Source organism: Schistocerca piceifrons, chromosome 7, assembly GCF_021461385.2.
Source record: "Schistocerca piceifrons isolate TAMUIC-IGC-003096 chromosome 7, iqSchPice1.1, whole genome shotgun sequence".
In the NCBI taxonomy this organism is placed as follows: domain Eukaryota; kingdom Metazoa; phylum Arthropoda; class Insecta; order Orthoptera; family Acrididae; genus Schistocerca; species Schistocerca piceifrons.
Genome location: NC_060144.1, coordinates 431,022,483 through 431,047,737, shown reverse-complemented (window position 1 = coordinate 431,047,737; position 25,255 = coordinate 431,022,483). Strand labels below are relative to the sequence as shown.

At 40.7% G+C, this 25,255-nt stretch overlaps 1 protein-coding gene across 7 annotated transcripts in view; it reads left to right on the top strand.

The window, feature by feature from the left end:
* The window catches only part of LOC124805382 (transcription factor SPT20 homolog), a 309,909-nt gene that overhangs the window by 189,439 nt on the left and 95,215 nt on the right, over positions 1-25,255 (top strand). The window lies entirely within an intron of this gene.

Here is a 25,255-nt window from a genome sequence, read left to right as displayed (position 1 = left end):
AATATAATTGATAAAGATCCCTGCCTGCAATTTGAAAATGCTTGGCGCTGAGGGATGAAGTAGTGAAGGCAGCAGAGGATCAAGTAGGTAAAAAGACGAGGGCTAGTAGAAATCCTTGGGTAACAGAAGAAATATTGAATTTAATTGATGAAAGGAGAAAATATAAAAATGCAGTAAATGAAGCAGGCAAAAAGGAATACAAACGTCTCAAAAATGAGATCGACAGGAAGTGCAAAATGGCTAAGCAGGGATGGCTAGAGGACAAATGTAAGGATGTAGAGGCTTATTTCACTAGGGGTAAGATAGATACTGCCTACAGGAAAATTAGAGAGACCGTTGGAGAAAAGAGAACCACTTGTATGAATATCAAGAGCTTAGACAGAAACCCAGTTCTAAGCAAAGAAGGGAAAGCAGAAAGGTGGAAGAAGTATATAGAGGGTCTATACAAGGGCGACGTACTTGAGGACAATATTCTGGAAATGGAAGAGGATGTAGACGAAGATAAAATGGCAGATACAATACTGCGTGAAGAGTTTGACAGAGCACTGAAAGACCTGAGTCGAAACAAGGCCCCGGGAGTAGACAACATTCCATTAGAACTACTGCCGGCCTTGGGAGAGCCAGCCCTGACAAAACACTACCATCTGGTGAGCAAGATGTATGAGACAGGCGAAATATCCTCAGACTTCAAGAAGAATATAATAATTCCAATCCCAAAGAAAGCAGGTGTTGACAGATGTGAAAATTACCGAACTATCAGTTTAATAAGCCACAGCTGCAAAATACTAACGCGAATTCTTTACAGACAAATGGAAAAACTAGTAGAAGCCAACCTTGGGGAAGATCAGTTTGGATTCCATAGAAATATTGGAACATGTGAGGCAATACTGACTATACGACTTATCTTAGAAGAAAGATTAAGGAAAGGCAAACCTACGTTTCTAGCATTTGTAGACTTAGAGAAAGCTTTTGACAATGTTGACTGGAATACTCTCTTTCAAATTCTAAAGGTGGCAGGGGTAAAATACGGGGAGCAAAAGGCTATTTACAATTTGTACAGAAACCAGATGGCAGTTATAAGAGTCGAGGGACATGAAAGGGAAGCAGTGGTTGGGAAGGGAGTGAGACAGGGTTGTAGCCTCGCCCCGATGTGATTCAATCTGTATATAGAGCAAGCAGTAAAGGAAACAAAAAAAATTCGGAGTAGGCATTAAAATCCATGGCGAAGAAGTAAAACTTTGAGGTTCATCGATGATATTGTAATTCTGTTAGAGACAGCAAAGGACTTGGAAGAGCAGTTGAACGGAATGGACAGTGTCTTGAAAGGAGGATATAAGATGAACATTAACAAAAGCAAAACGAGGATAATGGAATGTAGTCGAATTAAGTTGGGCGATGCTGAGGGAATTAGATTAGGAAATGACACTTAAAGTAGTAAAGGAGTTTTGCTATTTGGGCAGCAAAATAACTGATGATGGTCGAAGTAGAGAGGATATAAAATGTAGACCGGCAATGGGAAGGAAATAATTTCTGAAGAAGAGAAATTTGTTAACATCGAGTATAGATTTAAGGGTCAGGAAGTCGTTTCTGAAAGTATTTGTATGGAGTGTAGCCATGTATGGAAATGAAACATGGACAATAAAAAGTTTGGACAAGAAGAGAATAGAAGCTTTCGAAATGTGGTGCTACAGAAGAATGCTGAAGATTAGATGGGTAGATCACATAACTAATGAGGAGGTATTGAGTAGAATTGGGGAGAAGTGGAGTTTGTGGCACAACTTGACAAGAAGAAGGGACCGGTTGGTAGGACATGTTGTGAGGCACGAAGGGATCACAAATTTAGCATTGGAGAGCAGTGTGGAGGGTAAAAATCGTAGAGGGAGACCAAGAAATGAATACACTAAGCAGATTCAGAAGGACGTAGGTTGCAGTAAGTACTGGGAGATGAAGCAGCTTGCACAGGATAGAGTAGCATGGAGAGCTGCATCAAACCAGTCTCAGGACTGAAGACCACAACAACAACAACAACGACGTATGTGCTCCGACGTCAGCAGGAAGTGATCCTGAAGATACTGATGAAATAGGAAGCTTCAGTAAAAGCACAGGTGTCAAAATACAGCAGTTACCAAAAGAATACAATGTGAAGATAATAGCAAAAATACAAAATTCAGAACTTAATATGTTTGAAGTGAAGAGCTTTGTTAGCTGAAAGCTGGAGGAAAGAAACTTCCAAAGTAAATAGCATCACAAATACCTGAAAAAAAATGGCCATTGATGGAGTTTGGAATGCATTATCGATACTGTTGAGATAACTGAATTTTCACTTGCCAAAATAAGTGGAATACAATCTGCAGTTTCAATTCCAGTCCTAATGCTTCTTGCATTCAGTATGTTAATTCCATAATGCACTTAAACTCTGTTCTTCGATTTACAAAGCAGTTTCTGAGTCTTCCACAGTTGTTCTTTCAACAAGGTCATGGAACACCAGAGCTGATGTCTTCTCTTCAACCATTCATGAATCCAAATATCTTCGTTCCTTCTCTTTTCTTCTGATTTAAACAAACATGAACTCTCTGCCACTACTAATCTAGCCATCCAATTTTCATTTCTAATAATGAAAATAATGCTTCAGAACTTATAAAATGTGGAAACTGTAGTGTACTGATATTTCTGTGTTGACAGCCATTTATGGAACTACTTGTGCAACACTGCTTTCAAGAAATGAGTATCATAACATAGTGTCTCCATGTAATTTATAGAGGTTTTGGTAATTAATAGAGTGCCATAATTTACATATACTGTTGTTACTATATGGTGAATTTTGTGGCTGAAGCATTTGCAACCAAAGAGACTGGGGAGATAAAGGAGCACACTTACACCACTTTCTCATTATCATACATTTTGTTTTTAACTTTCTACATAACTAAAAGCTAATTTAGATAGTATTTGTTGAAAGGAGTATCGGAAAACTTAATGTATGCTGTTGTTCTCCCCATATTTTAAAAACCATCTTTTTTTATCTTTATGAAACTAAAGAGTTAAACCTAAGAAATTGTGACTCTAGGTCTCAGTAAGAGAGAGCTACACGAATCACAATACACGAGGGGTGACTGCTGTACTTGAAGCTGTGACATGATATGTTACTTAAGTTCTCCCAATTACTGCTATATGATTTAAAAGATATCATATCTTCTATTAAAACAACTGTAGCATTTTATGTATCTTCCTGCTGTGCTAATTATCTTTTTCTACAATTGTGGTATTGGGTATTTGTGATTTCACGAGGAAAGTATTTGGGCCCGAACAAACACATTTACTCCACAACCTCCACTCTCCCTTAAAGGTCCCTTATTGCATGGGTGATATCAGCAAACCTCTGCAGTCGTCCATTAGAGGCTGCTGAATATGCCCTGTTGAATTCGACCTTCGCCTGCTGCCACACCAGTTGAGACCAGTAGAGGGTGCTCTGTGTAATTAAAGTTGTGATTTGTAAAGTTATATATGTGGTGAAGTATCAGATGGGTCAGCAACTGGTAATCAACCCTGCTAATGTACTACAGTTGGCTGAAGTTACGATGAACTCTTCATTGTGAAGATGGTATTGATGTGGAAGATGAATTATTCACATGTTTTCTGGTATCTGTTATAGTGCAAAATTATTACCACTCATTAGAAACTGTTGTACACTAACTCACAATTATGATGCTATTGACAATGATGACAAACATTTCACTGCAAGCAGTAGTGATATGGCAAGTTCAAGAAGGAGCTGTGGAAGCAGTGACAATGAATTCCATCCTTATCCTGACAAGAAATTTAAACTCGTAAACATTATCTTGATGTTTAATGACAACACACTAGGCAATGTATAAGATGATTACCATGTCAGAGTTCCAACATATATGACAAGCTCGTGTAAAGATACCCTAAACTGAAGGTTAAAAGCAATATTAAAAGAGTACTAGACTAAGAGACAAAGAAAAGAGACGTGAATACAGTTTTCAAGGGAAATATTACGCTGCAGTTCAGTATCGTCAAGCAGCATGTAATGGCAAAAAGGTAAGGATAATGAAGAAAATGGTGATTCAAAAAACTCGGACATTTGTTGCTGAAGCCAATGCACACATCATGACATAAAACATCCAAATGGGTTCTTTATGGAACTGTGACCAGGGTCAGTTCAACTGTGAGCTGTATTCCGAAAGAAGGCTATCCATGAAAAGAGAGAGAGACTATTTCAATGTTGCAGTCAGTTAACAGTGCAACACAAAGCTACATTATCAATGTTGCTATATCAGTGGCTGGACAATCAGCAGACGAACTCTGTATATGCTTCCTAGAACAAAATGGAAAGCTTGGACCCTGTATGTCAAGGGAAATAGATGAACAATGCATTCCAAATGACTTTATAGATGTGTGTGTGGGAAGATGATGAAAGGACATCTTAAGATGTTTGCATTTATTGTTAAGATATCTGCATTGCATGTGGTTTCTACAGTGAGATCTGCTATGATATCTAGTGTGTGTTTGCAGAATCTTGGAGAAATAAATCACTCATCAGCACATTTAGAGGTACATAATGGTCCTATAATCAAAATTTCACATAGATATGTTCATGCAAAAGCAAATACTTTCCTTGTTAGTGAATTCTTAATATATGTAGCACTGACACTATCATAGCATTGTGTTAGTGAAACCTTCAAAAATGGAAAAAAGTATATTAATTTTATGCTAATGTTTTGGTAGTGATGGTAAGCTTTAACAACAACACAGCCCTGTAAGTTGCTTTCATCAAGGCCCTGTTCAACACGTGGAATTTGTGAATTTTTAAATATTTGCCATTTCAGATATTGTAAGCAGGAGAAAGATGCTAAAAGCAGTTAGTGCTTTTGTTTTTATTAAATAATAATAATAATATTCTGGCAGTGAAGGTGCTTATGATCCAGGAATTTAGGCGTCTGATTTGTTTTGATTTGTATGTGCCATGCTACTTCATAATTAATGCATGCTCTGATTCAAGTTCAAGAAACAGTATCTTTGCTTATAATTTTTTTGTGAATTTTCACATGTTTTCATATCTCACAATTTTCATCAGTAAAAATACTTATAATGTTTGAATACAAAGTTTTGTAATTTAGCGCAGCTGATATGAGGTTGGTGGGGGTGAGGAGATCAAGATGGCATGGTTATGAAATAGCTGCTGAAGTCTGACATGTCAAGCTCAGTAGCGTACTCTGCCATTAGGCATTTAACTACACTCTAGGCCACAGTTAAGAGATGGTCATTTGTTGGAACTGGTGTATAATATGTGATGGGACTGGTATAGGCTGTACTGAGTGGTTCCTTAGGACTGGTCTTATACATTCATTTTCCACTATGGTGTGTCTTATGTATCACTGTATGGTAGGAGGATGTATTTCAGAGATCCATGTTTCATCATTCATAAGTAATAATTTTAGTTCAAAATACATCTTTGTGGTCATATAATTTCGTAAGATTTTGCATATGTGTTTTGTGTTATAATTGTCGTCCCTATTTTGGTGTCTCACAGGAGACATATGCTAATGTCTCAGGTTTTCCTGTTGGATTGTGCCGATAGAGGTGTCATAGTACAGTTTTAACATAATACATTGTCACAGACATCACCACCAACCTCAGCCTGCTTATTGCCTGGGCCATAATGCACCATACTGAATTCAAAACCAGTGCAGAACTTCTGATATGAACATACCAGATGAGCATTGGACATCACAAACTAAATTTCAGCCATATTTGTTTGTACTTAATTAAGATCAAACTTTGACAGTATTTTTTATCACTGTCTTTATCCTACTTTACATCTAGAATTTTGCCCCACCAGTTACTTTATGATTGACAGAAGAGGTTGGGTACAGTTACTACTCAACATGTTTTCTGTTCTGTTCATGGATGCTGCATTGGAAGGCTGATTGTCTATATTCTTCGGTGTGCTGTCTAATGTTTCCAGTTTTGTTGCTCTGGTTCATAAATGATATGTGTTTTGAGGAAGTATACACTCCTTAGAATTTTTAGAGAAACTCTTTTCTGTTTGTAGTTTGATATGTGACAAGTATTAAAATGTGGCTCATATGAGTGTTTTTGTAAGCTACTACTTGTGTATATAATCCAAACTTCCTAAGAATCCTTAAAATGTTATACCTGTCCCCCCCCCCCCCCCCTTTTCCTGCCAGAATGTGGTTGTTACTTTTCTGAATTGTTGTCATTTGGAGTTAGTATGCAGATCACTTATTCTTTAAAAAAAGTGTGGGGACTTCTTTCTACCTACATATCTTAGTTGCCAAGTGTTGCTCCAAGTGCTAATTGTTTGCTTTGCAAATATGATTAAATTCCTCTTTGCAAAATTGGTTAAATTCCTCAACTGTGTTGTGACCATACCTCAGTAAATGACAGTATTGGTTGTACACAACATTCTATCTGGCATTTGTTTTATATATAAGTGTGTATATGTGATAAACAGCAACAGTCCAAAACTCCACATCCTTGAGGTTTATCTGATGCTACATTTGTGTCCAGTGATTTCTTATGATCTATATCCTTCTTCCATTTATTTGCCTGATTAGATATATGTCTTGTGAATGAACAGGCCTTCATAAAATTGAAAAGCCCACCATACATATTATTTGCCAGATGTACAGACTTATGAATAAGAGAAATAAAAAAATTCATCTGCCCAGACTATCTTGTGTTTATGTAGATGTTTTAGTCTAGTTCCAGCTGTGCAGTTGATTATTTCTTTTAAGTTTTTCATCTTTGCATTTATGAGGTGGTTAATCTGAGAAAACTATAGTTGGTTAAGTGTATCATTTGCATGATTTTTGTCAAAATTATATGGGACAAAACAGTCTATAGGATGTATATACATTGTTTGTGTGTGTGTGTGTGTGTGTGTGTGTGTGAGAGAGAGAGAGAGAGAGAGAGAGAGAGAGAGAGAGAGAGAGATTGTCTGGTGACTATTTCCAGATTGTTAAATTTAATGGAAATGAACATATGAGCCTTTGCCATCACTAAATGTTGCAAGCGAAGCAAAAATTTAACAATGAATTAAAACTTTCTCTATCACACATGCTACCAGTATTTAATATAATGTTCATTTATTGACCAGGAGTAATTTTTCAGAAGAAATAATATTAGTTAATTTTTAAAATTTGCTGTGCTACCTGTCAGACATTTTCTGTTACCACAAATGATTTTTGTGGCTGCATATCTGAGCCACCGATGTGTAGTAATGAATAATAATAATAATAATAATAATAATAATGTTTTCTTCTAGTGTTGTAGCTGTGGATATTATTATTCTTGTCAAATTGTGATACACTTTCTTTATGACAGATTGAAGTATCATTAATTATGTTGTGAACATTCAGTTAGCATGCTTAAAGCCTTGGAAGAGGTCCCTGCAAGATGACTGACTGAACAACACTCATGATTCTTAGTGCTTAATGTCATGCAGCCACTACTTTTTGCCTAAGTGATGAGTTACACCAAAAAATTATGCTATCTGTGAAGTAAGTGTTTGAGAAGCCCCTTAACATATTCCTACTAGTTCAAGGGGCCAGTCAGTTTTCTGAGAGCCTTTGGAAAAAGATATACATTATTGGCAATTTCTATTGTTTACACTCTTCTAACTGAATTATTTATAACTCTAGTGTTAAACTCTGAATATGTATATTAAATGGAAGGTCATTCGAAAATCCATTTGGACTTCATTCGTAACTTCTATCTAATGACTAAGATTTTTCACCTTCTAGAATTATATGGATCAGTAAACAAAATTGTTTCCATTCTTTTTGCTAAATATGATTCAAATCACTTGTTTATAACATAAATTCTGTAAAACTTTAGCTTGTTAGAGTTCTCAGTGAAAGTCTTGTAAAGTAAAATTCGGACTCTTGCAGTCACTCCTTTTTATAACAAACAACAAAATAGATGAGTTCAGTCTGCTGACTGGTTTGATATAATTTCTGGTTTGATATAATTTATCAAAGCTTTATGGAGCTGTTTCATAGTCTCAGATATCAAAAATCAAAAACATATTGCACAATGCTCCTCTCTCTTTGGCTCTACATGTAATTTTGCAAATCACATTATGGTGTGTGGAGGAGGTTTCTTTGTATATCACTGTAACTTTCCCCCTTTCTTGCTCCAGTTGCAAATGGTGAGTGAGAGGAAGTAGTTTTAATAGATTTCCATGTGTGCTCAGTTCTCATTTAGTGAGATTATACATAGGAAGTCGACTCTTCTATATACATACGCACTCCACTTTTAATAGTATACCATATTGTGACACACAACACCGCTCTTGTGGTGACTGCCACTGGAGTTGGTTGAGCATCTCAATGATTCCTTTGCACTAAACAACATATAGCAGAGATGCTGAGTCACAGAAAGGCACAAAGTCTGGGAGCTGGAGCCAGACTGAAGCAGCAGTGTATTATGGTAGAGAGAACCAAATGGGGATAAGGAGGAGGCTGGGGCAAGGAGGGGGAGGGACAGCAAAGTAGGGGTGGTCAACGGTAAAGTGCTGCAGGAAGTGTGCAGGGATGAGGTGGAGAGTACCGCAGTTATGTGCAGCCTGGAGGGTGGGGGAGGGGGGGGGGGCTAGTGGAAAAGGAGATAAGTAAAATGTCTGTGTGTGTTGGCGGAATAGAGGGCTGTGTAGTGGTGGAATGGGAATAGGGAAGGAGCTAGACGGGTAAGGACAATGACTAATGGAGGTTGAGGCTAGGAGGGTTACGGGAACGTAGGATATATTGCAGGGAGAGTTCTCACCCGTGCAATTCAGAAGTGTTGGGTTGGTAGGAAGGATACAGCTGTTACAGGCTACGAAACAGTCACCAAAATGAAGGACATCGTGTTTGGCATTGTGCTCAGCAACAGGATGGTGCACTTGTTTCTTGGCCACAGTTTGCCAGTGGCCATTCATGTGGACAGACAGCTTGTTGGTTGTCATGCTGACATAGAGTGTAGCATTGTAGTTGCTGCTTACCTTGTAGATCACATGACTAGTTTCACAGGTAGCCTTGCCTTTGAAGGGGGACTGGTGATGTTTGTGATTGGACTGGAGTAGGTGATGTGGTGGGAGGGTGTATGGGACCAAGTCTTGCATCTAGGTCTATTACAGGGATACGAGCGATGAGGTAATGGGTTGGGAGCAGGGGTTGTGTAGGGATGGGCCAGAATATTGCATAAATTCAGTGGGCGGCGGAATACCACTGTGGGAGGGGTGGGAAGGATAATGGGTAGGACATTTCTCAGTTCAGGGCAAATGAGAGGTATTCAAAATCCTGGCGGAGAATGTAATTCAGTTGCTTCAGTCCCGGGTGGTACTAAGTCAATGTAACTGGACGGTGGGACTCTGGGAGATGTTGGATGACTGGAGATACGGCACAGGCAATATTTTTTGTACAAGGTTGTGAGGGCAATTAGTATCTGTAAAGGCCTCAGTGAGACCCTCCATATGTTCTGAAAGGGACTGCTCATCTCTGCAGATGTGATGGCCACAGGTGGCTAGACTGTATGGAAGAGACTTCTTGGTATGGAACGCATGGCTCCTATCAAAGTGGACGTATTGTTGGCGGTTGGTATCTTTCCTATGGACAGAGGTACTGATGTAGCCATCTTTGAGATGGAGGTCAACATCAAGGAAGGTGGTTTGATGTGTTGAGTAGGACCAGGTGAAGCGAATGGGGGAGAAGGTGTTGAGGTTCTGCAGGAATGTGGATAGGGTGTCCTCATCCTCAATCCAGATCGTGAAGATGTCATTAGTGAATCTGAACCAGGTGAGGGGTTTAGGATTCTGGGTGTCTAGGAAGGATTCCTGTAGATGGTGCATGAATAGATTGGCTTAAGACAGTGCCATGCGGGTGCCCACAGCCGTACCCCGGCTTTGTTTGTAGATTATTATTATTATTATTATTATTATTATTATTATTATTATTGTATGCATCAATTATAGTAATACACATTTAGCAAAACGAAGAAATATATATTAAAATGAACATGTGAAATTATATAGAGTACACAAGTTTTAAAACGGCTCAGTTTACACTTGGATGTTGATGGACTCGATCCAGTGGAGTGCCTCGTGGGATGCTTGATGGAGCTTCTCAATGCCACCAGGGAAGTGTCTGATTGGACATTCATTCACAATGTGGCTCATTGTTTGGGTGTCACCACAGTCACACACACTGTCACTTGAAAAGCCCCACTTGTGCATGTTGTATTTGCACCTTCGCTCTTCAGTCCATTATCTGTTTAACTGCATCCACACCTCCCTTGTTTGGCGGAAGCCTGGAACTGGAACTGTTGGATTGCGTACAAGTTCATGGTTTCGGGTTCTTGTAGCTTGCCACTCACGTTTCAACTCTGTGTCCTGGATGAATCCTGTGGATAACATTTGGACTCCCATTTCATATGCTGGTGTTCTAGACTTGAGGCGTTTCCTGGGCAGTGATAGCAAATCATCATGAAGAGGGATCGAGTTGTTTTCAGAAACTTGCTGACAGAGGTTGTAAAGAGCATCCTTTCGTCAGAGGTCTGGTGGACAGATGTTTGAGAGCACTAGTAGCCAGCAAGTAGGTGTAGACCGGACTGTACCACTAATTACTCTCATAACTTAGTTCAGTTGTGCGTCTACTTTCACTATGTGGGCACTTCGGAACCAAACTGGTGCACATTATTCTGCTGCAGAGTATATCAGTGTAAAGGATGCTCCTCAGAGGACTGATGTGGTTGCTCCCCATGTACTGCCTGCCAGCTTTCTCACAAGGTTCACTCGTGTTTGTATCTTCTTGACCAAGTTGGAAAGGTGTTTTTTTTATGTTAAAGTTCCGTCCAAAGTGACTCCCAGGTATTTTGGGTTTTCGTTGTATCTGACTGTGCCAAGAGGGCCGAACTGTGGACTGATCTTTGCTGATGAAAGGCGATTAGTGAGATGGAACAAGCTTACCTTGGTTTTAGAAATATTTGGTCTCAGTCGCCATGTCTCAAAATACTCATAAAGTTTAGTAAGGCTGTTTGTTAGGTGTCTTCACATTCAGAAAGGTCTTCACTCTGATATGAAATTGCCAGGTCATCTGCATATTGAAATTTTCGGCAGGTCAGCTGTGTAGAGGTTGAATAGCACTGGAGCAAGAACAGAGCCCTGAGGTAATCCGTCATTGAGTACATGCCATCTGCTTTTCTCTTCTCCTTGATGTACTTTAAACCGCCTATTGCTTAACATGTTACTTAAGAGGTTGCCTAGAGTTTTGCAAGGAACTGTAGATAATCCCTTCAAAGGAGAAGTGATTGTGGATGAGGATATAGTTAGTCATGGCGACTAGGAAGGAGGTGGTTGGTTTGGAATCTTTCGGGCATTGGAAAGGTAGTGTTTGATAGCGGTAAGGCCATGGATTAGGAATGTTGGTGTAAAGAGAGGTGGCATCAGTAGTGATGAGCAAGGCACCATGTGGTAAAGGAACAGGAACTGTGGAGAGTCAGTGGAGTAAATGATTGGTATCTTCTGTACAGGAGGGTAGGGTGTTGGTAATAGGCTGAAGGTGTTGGTCTATGAGAGTAGAAATTATATCAGTGGGGGCACAGTAACTGTCCACATTGGGGCAACCTGGGTGGTTGGGTTTCTGGACTTTAGGAGGCATGTAAAAGGTTGGAGTGCGGGAAGTCCATCTCTCTCTCCTCACCACTACCACTCCCCATACTCCTGTCTTCTGTATGCTCCCCAAAGTCCATAAACCCAACCACCCAGGACACCCCGTTTTGGCTGGGTACTCTGTCCCCACAGACAGAATCTCTGTTCTTCCTTTTCGCTACCTCTCCTCTCCCCCACACTCCGTCTAACCTCACGACTGCACCTAACTACCCTACGCTCCACTTTGTCCCTGCACGCTCCCAGCCGCACTTTACTCTCCCTGACCCCCAGTCTGCTATCCCTCCTCCTCCCCGCACTAGCCTCCTTCTTAACCCCACCCAGTTGTTTCTCCCATAATGTGCTGCTACTCGCAGTTTGGCTGCACCTGCCAGAGACTGTGCCTCTCTGTGGCTCAGCATCTTCGCTATATATGCTGAGTAGCAACTATCCTTTTCATTATATTGTTACATTCCATCCTGGAATAAACCTCTTTATAAGACACAGGTTCTTTGGGTGTTCACCATTTCCTCTAAGGACAGTAGAAGCAGAATTATCTCACACTTTTTTCATTGTTTTGTTATCCATGATGTCATAATTAATTCAGTGTTTTATCACCACTAACATATTTTACTATTAAGTAAGTGTAAAGCATGTTGTTACTATTGCATACCTGAATTTATCATTGAGGGGAACTGGTATTTTTTCCTTTATGACTGCAAGTGAGGTTGTGATTGTTATCTAGTTAGTGGAATACTGAATTTTGGGGTTCACCCGTGTATAATTAGTGATAATTACATCTGAAATGGCGTGTTCAGAGAAACGAGTTCTCACTCTTAGGATAAGAGTACAAGAATCTTCATATATTAAAAATTTGCAAACTGTAGACACTAAACCATTGAATGGACAGTGTTTAGTCAGAACGCTAGAACTGCGGGAAATATGATACCAGTTGAACAGCATGTCATTGACAAATTTGGATTGAAATTTTACCTCAAAATTCTAACACTTTTGCTCCACCCGAAACAGGCCATGAAGGCCCAACAGTACTGACCGGTCACCGTGTTGTCCTCAGCCCACAGGTGTCACTGGATGCGGAGATGGAGGGTCATGTGGTCAGCACACCGCTCTCCCAGCTGTATATCAGTTTATGAGACAGGAGCTGCTACTTCTCAGTCAAGTAGCTTCTCAGTTTGCCTCACAAGGGCTTGAGTGCATCCTGCTTGCCAACAGTGTTTGGCAGACCAGGTGGTCACCCAGCCAATTGCTAGCCCAGCCTGACAGTGCTTAACTTTGATGATTCACTGGAACTGATGTTACCACTGCGGCAAGGCCATTGGCTCTATCACTTTTAGATTACTGTTGTGGTTGATAACGTTGCATGCCTGCCCAGAAATGTGACCTAGTGTGTGAGTTCCTAACTTTTCTTCATTTATTTCACTTGTTTTGTTTCTAAACACTGGAATAAATTATGAAATCTCACTTTGAGGAGGTAATCGGCACTTTAATTGCATATTTATAAATCCTTTGCTCTACAACATCCATGCTATACATTTGAGTTTTATAAAAGGTAGCAGTTTATGTTTCCATCTTTCCTTCTTCACTCACTAGTACATAGATTTAGCGTGCTGAGCATAATGGCATTGTTACTCTTCTTTCCGTGGTACTCTTTCAAGATGATTTTGGCTTATCAGTCTTTTTTCAGGATGTTGTAGGAATGTAAGGCAGAATTGTTCTTCACGCACTTGGGCTTCTTGGTAAATATTGTTCATTGTTTCCACTAAGGATATTTTCTTCTGTTGAAGTTTCTTGGCAAACTGAAAGGATGTAGAAAAGTTGTGTGTTGTCGTGTTCATTCTTTGGTTTAGAAATGGCTCCATGAGGCGAACTATGACACAATTTCCAATGGCTGATTATTTTGTCTGTCTTCCTCCTCGATAAAGCATGGAAAGACTTTGGAAATGTTCTTGGCTACCGTATTTTCAGCTATCTAAAACTTGAATCTATATTTATTGGGCTTGTTTGGGCTAAACTGGGTAAAGCAGCACTTTGCTTTTGGAATTTACTGCTCATAAATTATAATATTTTCATCCTGGCAGTAACAGCGGAGGCAGTTTGTCCCCTACTTCATAAATAAGAATACTCTTACCAGCAGGGGTGCAATGAGCTGAGGATAACTTCTCAGTGAACTGATGGTATCTGACATGTTCACAGAATCTCTTTCTAGTCATTTTTACCTTTGATAAAATTAGGGCCCCAAGAACCTGGCCAAAGTTCATCCAGGGAAACGCCTTTAGAGCAAAAGGATCTCAGGCACACATGATACCTGTCATTGGCTCTTAGTTCCTCCAGTGATACAGTCCAGTTGGTATTTTTTGTTTCGTTCTGAGTATTTGAATTTCTTTTTTTGTGATACACAGCATCAATTCAGAAATGTGAAGGCAATGATAATGCAGTCATCCACTGGGTGGCAGTCACATGCAGTCGACCCCCTTCTCTCTTTCAGGATGTTGAAAACAGCCCTTATCCTGAATGATGACATGTTAGCACTCTTCCGTTCCATTCAGTCTCTAACTGCCATCTTCACTGGTGTGACAGATGACTGCTGAGACTGTGGTGAAAAGGATGAGATGGGAAGACATCTACTGATGGTAACTCCTCTGGGCCTCACTATGTTTGTCAGCTGTCTGTGGCATAAACACACCACTGAACTCAGTAATTAAGTTTCTGACTCGATATCTGAGTTCTCCAGAATACACAAAATCTTTTAATTAGTATGACAACACTGATTCAATATAATAAACGGAAAATGCTTGTTATGGCACAATAATAATAATAATAATAATAATAATAATAATAATAAAAGTAGTAATAATATTAATAATAATTATAATATCTAACTGATAAGATGAGTAAATCATGAAATATAACTGAAAAGTTAAGCTCAGTGTCCAGCGTGGAAGCCATTCTGACAATATGTGTGTGATCATTCAAGGTAGCAATTGTTGCCCAAACCAAAATACAATGCAAGTGCCTTTGTAATGATGAGAACAGCAATATTCGAAAAAGGAGTTACATCAGGGGTCAATTGACCCATATGTCTGTCTTTGATATATTTCATGAAATTTCCATGGAACATGGAAATACAGCAAAATGAAGTATACTATTGCCAAAAGTAGAAGAATGAGGAAAGGCCATGAAGTTTGGTGGAAAAATGTTAAAAACTGAATTCATTTTTGTTTAATTTGTCAGGAGGGTTGTATACTTAACCAGAGGATGAGAACTTGCTTTTGGAATATTATCTTTGCTGGACCATATTTACTTGAGTATAAGACAACCCGTAATATAGGACAACTCCCATTTGTTAAAGAGGTTCCTTGAGAAAAATATATTTCTAACATATTCTAACTAATCAAAATTACACACATTTATTGATGTAAGGTATCACTTAAACAGTTAACATTACACCTATTCTAAACTTATGTCATGTATTGATTGCCTGCTTTTTGGTAATACAGTGAGAAATAAAATAAACAAAAAGAATTAGTATACATTTTTATCTTCATGGTCCTTTTTGTTTACTTATCCTGTCATCTCTGGTCTCACTATTTTTGATCATTATCGTCATCATCCTAACAGAATAGCGATGAAACTTGTCTTTGTTGTCACAAATATTTGGCTATTTCTTCTGTATATGTTGCTATTTCTGGGGTTGTGGCTCTGGTGAGACCTAAGAACACTGACACCCCCGCCCCACCCGCCCTCCTCCGATTCTATGCTGACGTGAGACATTGTCTGTCCACCCCTCTCTCAATGGCTGTGAGAACCAACAACTGATACACCCCTATTGTTCCTTACCTCATCAAGAGCATCAACAGGTCGCAGCATGGCATATGTAAGTACGCCACTGGCCCAAATCTACACTTTTAGCATCTCCTGCATAAATGTATGCTGTTGTTGGGTATTTATCCATTTCATTTCTGAGTGCAAATGGATTCAGGCAAACTGCAGTTTAAACATGTTCATTAAAAAGCCAAGATACGCAGTACGTTTTCCCATGTTTGGCAACATGTAATTTGTGCCCACTCACTACTCCCCTCCCTGCACGCACATCCTAATTCTCAGCCAAGCTAGTCGCTGTGCCCCTTCAGTGATCTCTTGTGCTGCACGTGAGCAACTTGGATGCCGATATCTTCTAAGGTGTGGGTCATATACAGCAACAGCAACTAATCTATAAATAAAAGATCGCAATCACGCTTCAGTCCAGTTTTCGAACTTTCATCCTGGGATGTAATTACGTCTGATGATAATATGTCAGTGGGTCTTTCCACTGAAATTGTTTCTCGCAATAATTGCAGTCAGTTTTAATGTGTTTTTTTTTTTCATTTTTTAGGTATTTTATTCTGGATTACTTTTCTTTCTCATTTCATCTGAATGTCATCATCTTGTTCTAATGCTGATTAAAAACTGGTAACATTTTTCCCTGGTACTCTAATACATGAACAGTAACTGAATTTATTATTTCCAACCCGTTTAGTAAATTGTTATATTTCCTACAAATGAATAAAATATCAACTTGGGTTGAGAATTAAGTAATAGTTTTTGAAGGAGAAGATTTTTGCCTTTGAACATTACCTGTACTCAAAAAGCAGCATAAACCTATGAATACTGTATCCATTTTATTGCAAACATGTTCAAATACAACAAAAGTTTGTAAGTTGATAGAATTTAATGTTATTTCCTCTGTTGTTTCACAAAATTACCAATTTTTAAGCAGAAAATTAGATTGTTGTATTCGCTAGTTAATAGTTTCTTAAATACCCCTTGCACAAGCGCCATTAGTCAAATGTCACATGAGTGTATGAGTAGGTCAATATGGCATCGAGTGCTTTGGCATATCGGGGAATCTTGAGCCTATTTGAATGCAAGCATTGTTTGCTTACCCCCCTACCTTTTGGTATTGTCCAAAATAAATTTGTATGAAATATTACACAATGTAAAAACGTTGGTATCAGCAGATATGGCTTAATCTGCGAATATAAGATGACGCAGTAGATTATCGGATGAAAAATTGGGGGGGAGGGGGGGGGGGGAACTCGTCTTATAATTGGGTAAATACAGTATATTGTCGCAGAAGAAGCTGAGTAGAACCATAGTGTAATGGTTATGATACTAAACTGTTGCATGGAGGGTTGTGAGTTCAAAACTCACCTTCACTGTAAAATTTTAATTTCTATATTCGGTTCCAGTACATTCTAGAAGTATCCACAAATATCAAGAATCATTGTACGGGAATGTTCTATAGCTGTGCATATACTGTATGTGTTCTGGCCAGAGGCAGTTCACTCCACACTCTTGTACGTGCAAGTGCTGAATAAACCTTCGTTAAGTGAAGTTATTGTTCGTCATTCATCTAATTACACCTTCTTCTACTTGACATTATTCTGGTGGAGGTGCCGGGTATTGGAACTTATGATAGAGCACATTATAGATGACACAGTGGTTCCCATCAGGCCATGACAGAGACGCCATTTATGTGGCGAGAAACCAGAGTTCGAGCCATATTCAACAGATCGCAATCTATCGGAGACAGAAGAAGAAGAGGACGTTACAATGACAGCAACTGTGTGTCACCACATGAGACATCCTTCCAGGTTCTCTGGTGACAATGGCCAAGATCCGAACAAGTGGCTGAAGGTATATGATCGTATAGCCAAATTTAACAAATGGGATGACACCGTGTGTTGGGCTAACGTATTTTTCTACTTGGAGGGCACTGCCAAGCAATGGTATGAGAACAACGAGGAGTAGTTCACAAGCTGGTAAGTATTCCAGGTGGAACTGTGCAAGTATGTCGGCGACACACAATGGCAGAAGTGCAAGGCTGAAGATAAATTAAAGTGCAGGGCACAGCGTCCAGGAGAAACTACAGCATCCTGCATTCAAGACGTCTTGGAGCTGTGTAAAATAGTGGATACTAGAATGAAGGAGGAAGACAAGGTTGCACATCTCATGAAGGGTGTTGCTGAGAACATGTATTAAGCCCTACTCCTGAAGGAAGTTTTGACAGCAGACGACTTCATAAAATTGTGCCAGTATATCGAGACAATGCATCAAAAAAGGATTACACGCAAGAAGTTTGAACGGCTTCCAAATGTCGTATCGATGGCTGTGATGGAGGAAGCGACTGATTTCACAAGTGTTCTTTGTCAGATAGTGAGAGAGGAAGTTCAGAAGGCACTTGGATTGCATGGCGAGCAAAAAACTGAGACGCTTAAAGAGGTCATAAGGGAGGAAGTGTAACAGACATTGAACCGAATCTCTCGTCCTTCATTTCCCTTTGAAACAGTGAAAAAGTCAAGACCCAGGCAGAGTTACATTCCTACAATGCTGCATGAGGAACCTGTTTGGGCACCAAGGAAGACTTATGTCTGAAGGACCCAGGATAACCAACCAATATGTTTCCACTGTGGACGACCAGGACATGTGGTGCGCTATTGTCGAGAAAGGTGGCGAATATTTGATGATGCCCACGTCAGAAGACAGCAGACTGATCGTAGCCAACACCAACTCCAGCACGACGAAGCTGAACAAGGAGTTGTGGGTGCAGGACAACGTAGGTCACCATCGGCGCAAGTTATCTGCTTGGAGAGGTCGCTCTCCAACACGCTGATCAAGGTCTCCATTGCTGTTTAGAAGCTCCAGCCGATCACCTTGCCGCCGCAACCTGGAAAACTGAAGGTTACTACATTCCTTGGTGGTGAGGCCGCCGAAGAGAAAAATCCTCCGCCATCAATCACTACAAAAATGATAGGAAACTAAGTCGATATCCTTATGGATGGCCGACCAGCCCAAGCTCATGTGGACTCTGGAGCATCATATTCAGTCATTTCGGAGCAATACCGTCACCATTTGCAGAAAACCATATTCATTGACAGCAAAACGTCTCTGCTGAAGGTGGCTAATGGGAAATATATCAAACCTACAGGAAGATGTACCATTTGTTTGAGTATAAGTGGCCATACACAGCCCTTAGAATTCATCGTCTTACAAGAGTATAGTCATGACGTCATTCTCAGATGGAACTTTTTGCAATTCTCAGGCAATTATAGATTGTGGTCGCTCGAAAATTATGCTAGACGAGATGAGATACTGTGGACAAGAAGATGAGCACCCGAGTGTGTGGAGACTGTGTGCGCCGGATGAAGTGATTATTTCTGCAGTCGGCGCTAGAAAGGTAACTGTCACGTGTCATGCCATGCATCAACCCATGGATCTTGTAGTGGAATTTAAGAGAAGCATACCATGGAAGAATAACTTGGTCATCCCAGGCATTGTCGCCTTGTTTAAGGACGGATTCAGTGAATTGTGGGTAGTTAACTGTCACCGAGAACCACAGATCCTTCCAAGACGCATGTGCATATCAAATGCTGAGCCATTAAGTGAAGAACAGCTGAGCATCATAGAAACTTCCCACGCCGAGTCTGTGGGCAAAATTAGCACTACCACTACGAGACAAGGTCTTCTAGCTTGACCATCACGAGATCTCACTAAGGAGCAACAGAAGAAGCTACTTGCCATTCTTCAAGAATTCTCTGAATGCTTCAGTCCACAGGTGAAGAGCAAAGTAGACAAATTGACGGTGAAGCATCGGATTAGCACTGGAGACCGCCAACCAATAAGCCAGAGAGCATACCATGTGTCGGCAATGGAACGTCGAATAATTCACGATGAGGTGGAGAGAATGATGAAGAATGACATCATTCAGCCTTCGCATAGCCCATGCTCGTCACCTGTGGTCCTCGTCAGGAAGAAGAATGGCAGTTGGTGCTTTTGTGTTGATTACAGGAAGCTTAATTAGGTAACTAAAAAGGACATTTACCCTCTTCCACAAATTGACAATACACTAGATTGTCTGAAGGGGGCTAAGTTTTTATCAACCATGGACATGTACTCAGGATACTGACTGATCGAAGTAGATGAGGCTGATCATGAGAAAACTGCATTCATCACCCCTGAGGGCCTGTATGAGTTTGAGGTAATGGCGTTTGGTTTGTGTAATGCACCAGCAACTTTTGAACTGATGATGGATAATCTTATACATTACCTGAAGTGGACGATGTGTGTCTGTTATTTAGAAGACATTATAGTGTTCTCAGAGACATTTGATGAACAGATAAAAAGACTGAGGGCCGTTCTCAAGTGTCTCCAACAAGGCGGACTGAAACTTAATCCAAGAAAGTGTCTCTTTGAAGCAAATGAAATCAAAATACTTGGACACCTTGTGTCAAACGAAGGTGTGCGGACAGACCCAGAAAAGGTGAGATCTGTAAAGGAATTTCATATTCCTAAAAGTATTAGAGATTTGAGAAGCTTCTTCGGATTACTTTCTTATTACCGTCATTTTATCAAAGACTTTTGTATCAAAGCCAGGCCACTGCAAGAGTTGTTAAAAGCTGATGCTAAATTTATCTGGGGTGATGCTCAACAAAATTCTTTCTATGTGCTGCGAAAAGCTCTGACGACTGACCCTATATTTGGTCTGTATGATGAGAGAGCACCTACAGAGCTACACGCAGATGCCAGTGGGTATGGGATCAGTGTTGTTCTGGTGCAAATTTTGGATGGAAAAGAGAAGGTTATAGCCTATGCTTCTAGGACACTTACAGAAGCTGAGAGAAACTACTGAACTACAGAAAGAGAATGTCTAGCTGTGATCTGGGCCATGTGCAAATTTCGACAGTATCTCTATGGAAGGCCTTCACAGTTGTTACAGACCATCATTCACTTTGTTGGCTGACAGGTCTTAAGGATCCAACAGGACGACTAGCCAGGTGGGCACTACGTCTTCGAGAGTATGACATTACCATGCGTACAGAAGTGGAAGAAAACACCAATATGCCGACTGTCTCTCAAGAAACCCTGTGCAAGACCATCAAGACTTTGATGAAGATAGTGAGAACTGCACTCCAGGATCTCTCTGCTAAGCAGGAGGAGGACACCAAGATATCTCAAATTATGCTTGCCTTAAATTGGTCAGAGGACATGAAAAGACAGTTTAAGGTAGTTAATGGATTACTTTGCAAGAAAAACTTTGATCCATTTGGAAAGAGCTGGCTACCAGTGATTTCTAAACACATGCACTTAGATGTTCTCCAGTAATTCCATGAGACACCCGAGGACAGACATTTAGAATTTATGAAGACATGCGATAGAATCCGCAAGAGATTTTTCTGGCCGGGTCTATTTAGGAGTGTCCATCACTATGTGTTGCACTGTCAAGAGTGCCAGAGGAGAAAGGCAGGTCCTCAGAAACCACCTGGCCAACTCATACCAATTGCACCAGCCGAAACGTCTTTCCAGCGAGTTGATTGACCTATCATGAAAGACATTGTATTAAAACACGGTGCCCCAAGGTCGCTAAATTCCGAATTGAGTGAAAGTTTTTCAATCGAATCTTATGACAGAGATAAACCGTTGGTGCAACACTACTCATCACATGAAAACTGTCTACCATCCGCAAACTAACGGGCTTACTGAACACCTTAATAAGACATTGGGCGACATGCTATCAATGTTCGTCAATGTTGAGCACAGCAACTGGGATGAGGTGCTACCTTTCGTGACGTTTGCCTACAACACCACCAAACAAGACACCAGCGGATTTACGCCATTTTTCCTGGTGCTTGGGCATGAAGCGCTACAATCATGGACACTGTGTTTCCGTTACATCCTGATGATGTGGACGATAACTACATCGGCCAGGTGTTAACCAGAGCTGAGGAAGCTCAGCAGTTAGCTCGACTCCACACGCTGCAGGCTCAAGAAAACGATTGCTGGAGGTATGATGCAAGCCACCGCCCTGTTGTCTACCAACTTGGTGACCTCGTCTGGATCTTCACTCCTGTTTGGAAGATTAGTGGCTCTGAGAAGCTCCTCAGGCGCTGCTTTCGACCTTATAAGGTTGTAAGACAGTTATCTGATGCTACTTATGTAGTCGAAGATTTCGGCCCCATCACTAGACTACGAAAGACCAGAGATTGTGGCTGGTTACTGTGCCCCCACTGAGAGAATCTCTACTCTCGTAGACCAACACCTTCAACCTATTACCCGCAACCTATCCTCCTATATAAAAGATACCAACCATTTCCACGACCGACTCTCCACAGTTCCTTTCCCTTTACCACACGGTGCCCTGCTCGTCACTATTGATGCCACCTCCCTGTACACTAACATTCCTAATGCCCGTGGCCTTACTGCTATCGAACACTACCTTTCCAGATGCCCTATGGATTCCAAACCGACAAGCTCCTTCCTAGTTTCCGTGACCAACTATACCCTCACCCGCAATTACTTCCCCTTTGAAGGCATTACCTACAAACAAATCCGCGATACGGCTATGGGCACCCGCATGGCACCATCCTATGCTAACCTATTCATGGGCCATCTAGAGGAATCCTTCCTAAAAACCCAGAATCCTAAACTCGTCACCTGGTTCAGATTCACTGATGACATCTTTGCTATCTGGATTGAAGGTGAGGACACCTTATTCACATTCCTCCAGAACCTCAACAACTTCTCCCCCATTTGCTTCACCTGGTCCTACTCAACCCAACATGCCACCTTTCTAGATGTTGACCTCCACCTCAGAGATGGCTACATCAGTACCTCAGTCCATATCAAACCTACTAACCACTAGCAATACCTCCAATTTGACAGCTGCCACCCGTTTCATACCTATAAGTCCCTTCAGTACAGCCTAGCCACCCGTGGTCATTGCATCTGCAGTGACAAGCAGTCCCTCTCTAAATATACCGAGGGTCTCACTGAAGCCTTCACTGACCGTAACTATCCTCCCATCCTTGTACAAAAACAAATCTCCCGTGCCTTATCTCCCACCACCTCCCAAAGTCCCACAGTCCGGCCATAGAGGAGCATTCCCCTTGTAACTCAGTACCACCTGGGACTGGAGCAACTGAATTACATTCTCTGCCAGGGTTTCGATTACCTCTCATCGTGCCCTGAAATGGGAAATGTCCTACTCACTATCCTTCCCACCCCTCCTACCGTGGTATTCCGCCGTCCACCAAACCTACACAATATACTTGTCCATCCATACACAACCCCTGCTCCCAATCCTTTACGTCATGGCTCATACTCCTGTATTAGACCTAGATGCAAGACCTGTCCCATACATCCTCCTACCACCACCTACTCCAGTCCGGTCACTAACATCACCTATACCATCAAAGGCAGGGCTACCTGTGAAACCAGTCATGTGATTTACAAGCTAAGCTGCAACCACTGTGCTGCATTTTATGTAGGCATGACAACCAACAAGCTGTTTGTCCACATGAATGGCCACCGACAAACTGTGGCCAAAAAAACAAGTGGACCACCCTGTAGCTGAACACATTGCGAAACATGATAACCCTCATCTCAATGACTGCTTCACAGCCTGTGCCATATGGATCCTTCCCACCAACACCAGCTCCTGAATTGCGCAGGTGGGAACTTTCCCTGTAATACATCCTACATTCCCGTAACCCTCCTGGCCTCAACCTTGGTTAGTCACTGTCCTCACCCATCCAGCCCCTTCCCTGTTCCCATTCCAGCACTACACAGCCATCACTTCACCACCACATGCAGTCTTTTAATTTCTTTTTATTTTTATTTCTATGCTTTCTGCTACCCACCCCTCCCCCTTCCTCACCTTCTCTCCTACCCTCCGTCTAAACTGCAACACTTTACTGTCTGCCACTCCCACCATACTATCCCTCCCCCTCCCCCACCCCATCCCAGCGTCCTCCTTACCCCCACCCAGTCGCCACTCCCATCATGCACTGGTGCTGCTGCTGGCAGTGTAGTTTCAGCTCTCTGAGACTGCAGACGTGTGTGCAAGTCGCGCTTTGTGTGTGTGTGTGTGTGTGTGTGTGTGTGTGTGTGTGTGTGTGTGTGTACTGCTGACAAAGGCCTTAATGGCCGAAAGCTAAGATTGTGTGAATCTTTTTATTGTGCCTAACGCGGCTCAGCATCTCCGCTATGTGGTGAGTAGCAACTTTCCTTCTTTCGTATTGTTACATTCCGTCCTGGACTTTCCATTGGTTGAATTTATTGCAAGATTTGTTGTGCCAGTTGGCACTGAAATAGCTTTCATCAGTTGTTGCTATCAATATGGGACAAGTGAATAAAATGTGATACTATAATAAAGTTAAGCCAATATCATTTTGGGACAAGAGATTCATGCCATTTTTGGCTTTAAACTGGTACACTGAGATGAACAGAACTGCTGTTTTGTGGAAAAATTCAGTCACCTTTCTGCCACAGAATGAGTTATCAGTTTTTTTATTAGCAAATGCAGAAAAAAAAAAAAAATGTTAACAGGAGCGTCCAGCTCAAGCAAGAATGGGCATTTCTTATGTGCACTGTTACTCAATATTATCAGGCGTTTTTTTATGTGCACTGTTGTGCGCTAATATCAGTACCTTCAAATAGCAAATTTGGTTAATGATATGATTGATGTGGTTGAACGACCTCTGAAAACACTGTTACCCTGAAATACCACAACAACAACAACAAAAATTATGATTAAAAATAATGAGCTGCTTTTGGGCATGGTGGCAAAGTCATTTTCCATTGGCTGTATTGTTGTTTCATTTTGTGGCTGTAACTGTAGCACCAAGATTTTTCACCAATAATGATCTTGGAAAACAAATTGTTGGACAGTTCGAAACTTGTTATTTTAAAGGCTAGCATGTTGTCACACAAGTCTTTATTTGATGGCCAGTCAGCACTTGAGGCTGAAATTTGGTAGGTACACAAAACTTTCTTGAGCAGTGACAGAGCAGTACTATACTTGAAAGGATTTGATCAACACATCATTATTGAGAAAAACATGTACTACACAAGCTCCACTTACGGCAGCATTATTTTGGGTATTCCTTTGTATAACCTTCCACCAAGAATTGGAAGTCATTGATGAAAACCACAGCCTCTGCTTTTGAGTGGTATGTCCATATTAGTTTCTTTATATGTGGTTACAGAGTAAAATGCTGTGTTGGCATGTGAATTACTGAAACGAATGGTGTACATTGAAAACAGCACTTTTGTCAGGTATTTCCTTTACTAATATGTTCATTTGCATGCCTTATAATACATGTGTAGGAGTAGAAGCAATATGAACATTGATTAACTGCAAATAAGGCATAAACAAGAAAAGCTTGTGATTTCATAGTGTTATACAAATTTTACAACAGTGATACAACTTGTGAAAAATATATAAAATTGGTTTGATTCTGTGATGTAACATTTCTGCTGACATAGAGCTTGCATTCTTAACAATTTATAAAGATTAGATACAGCAGCTATGAAACCTGCCTTGTTAGAATATTTGTAAGAACTTCAAATGTAATAACGGTTAAGCAGTGCCCAAAATAGTAAAACCACTCCATTTGATTCTGTGATGTAACATTTCTGCTGACATAGAGCTTGCATTCTTAACAATTTATAAAGATTAGATACAGCAGCTATGAAACCTGCCTTGTTAGAATATTTGTAAGAACTTCAAATGTAATAACGGTTAAGCAGTGC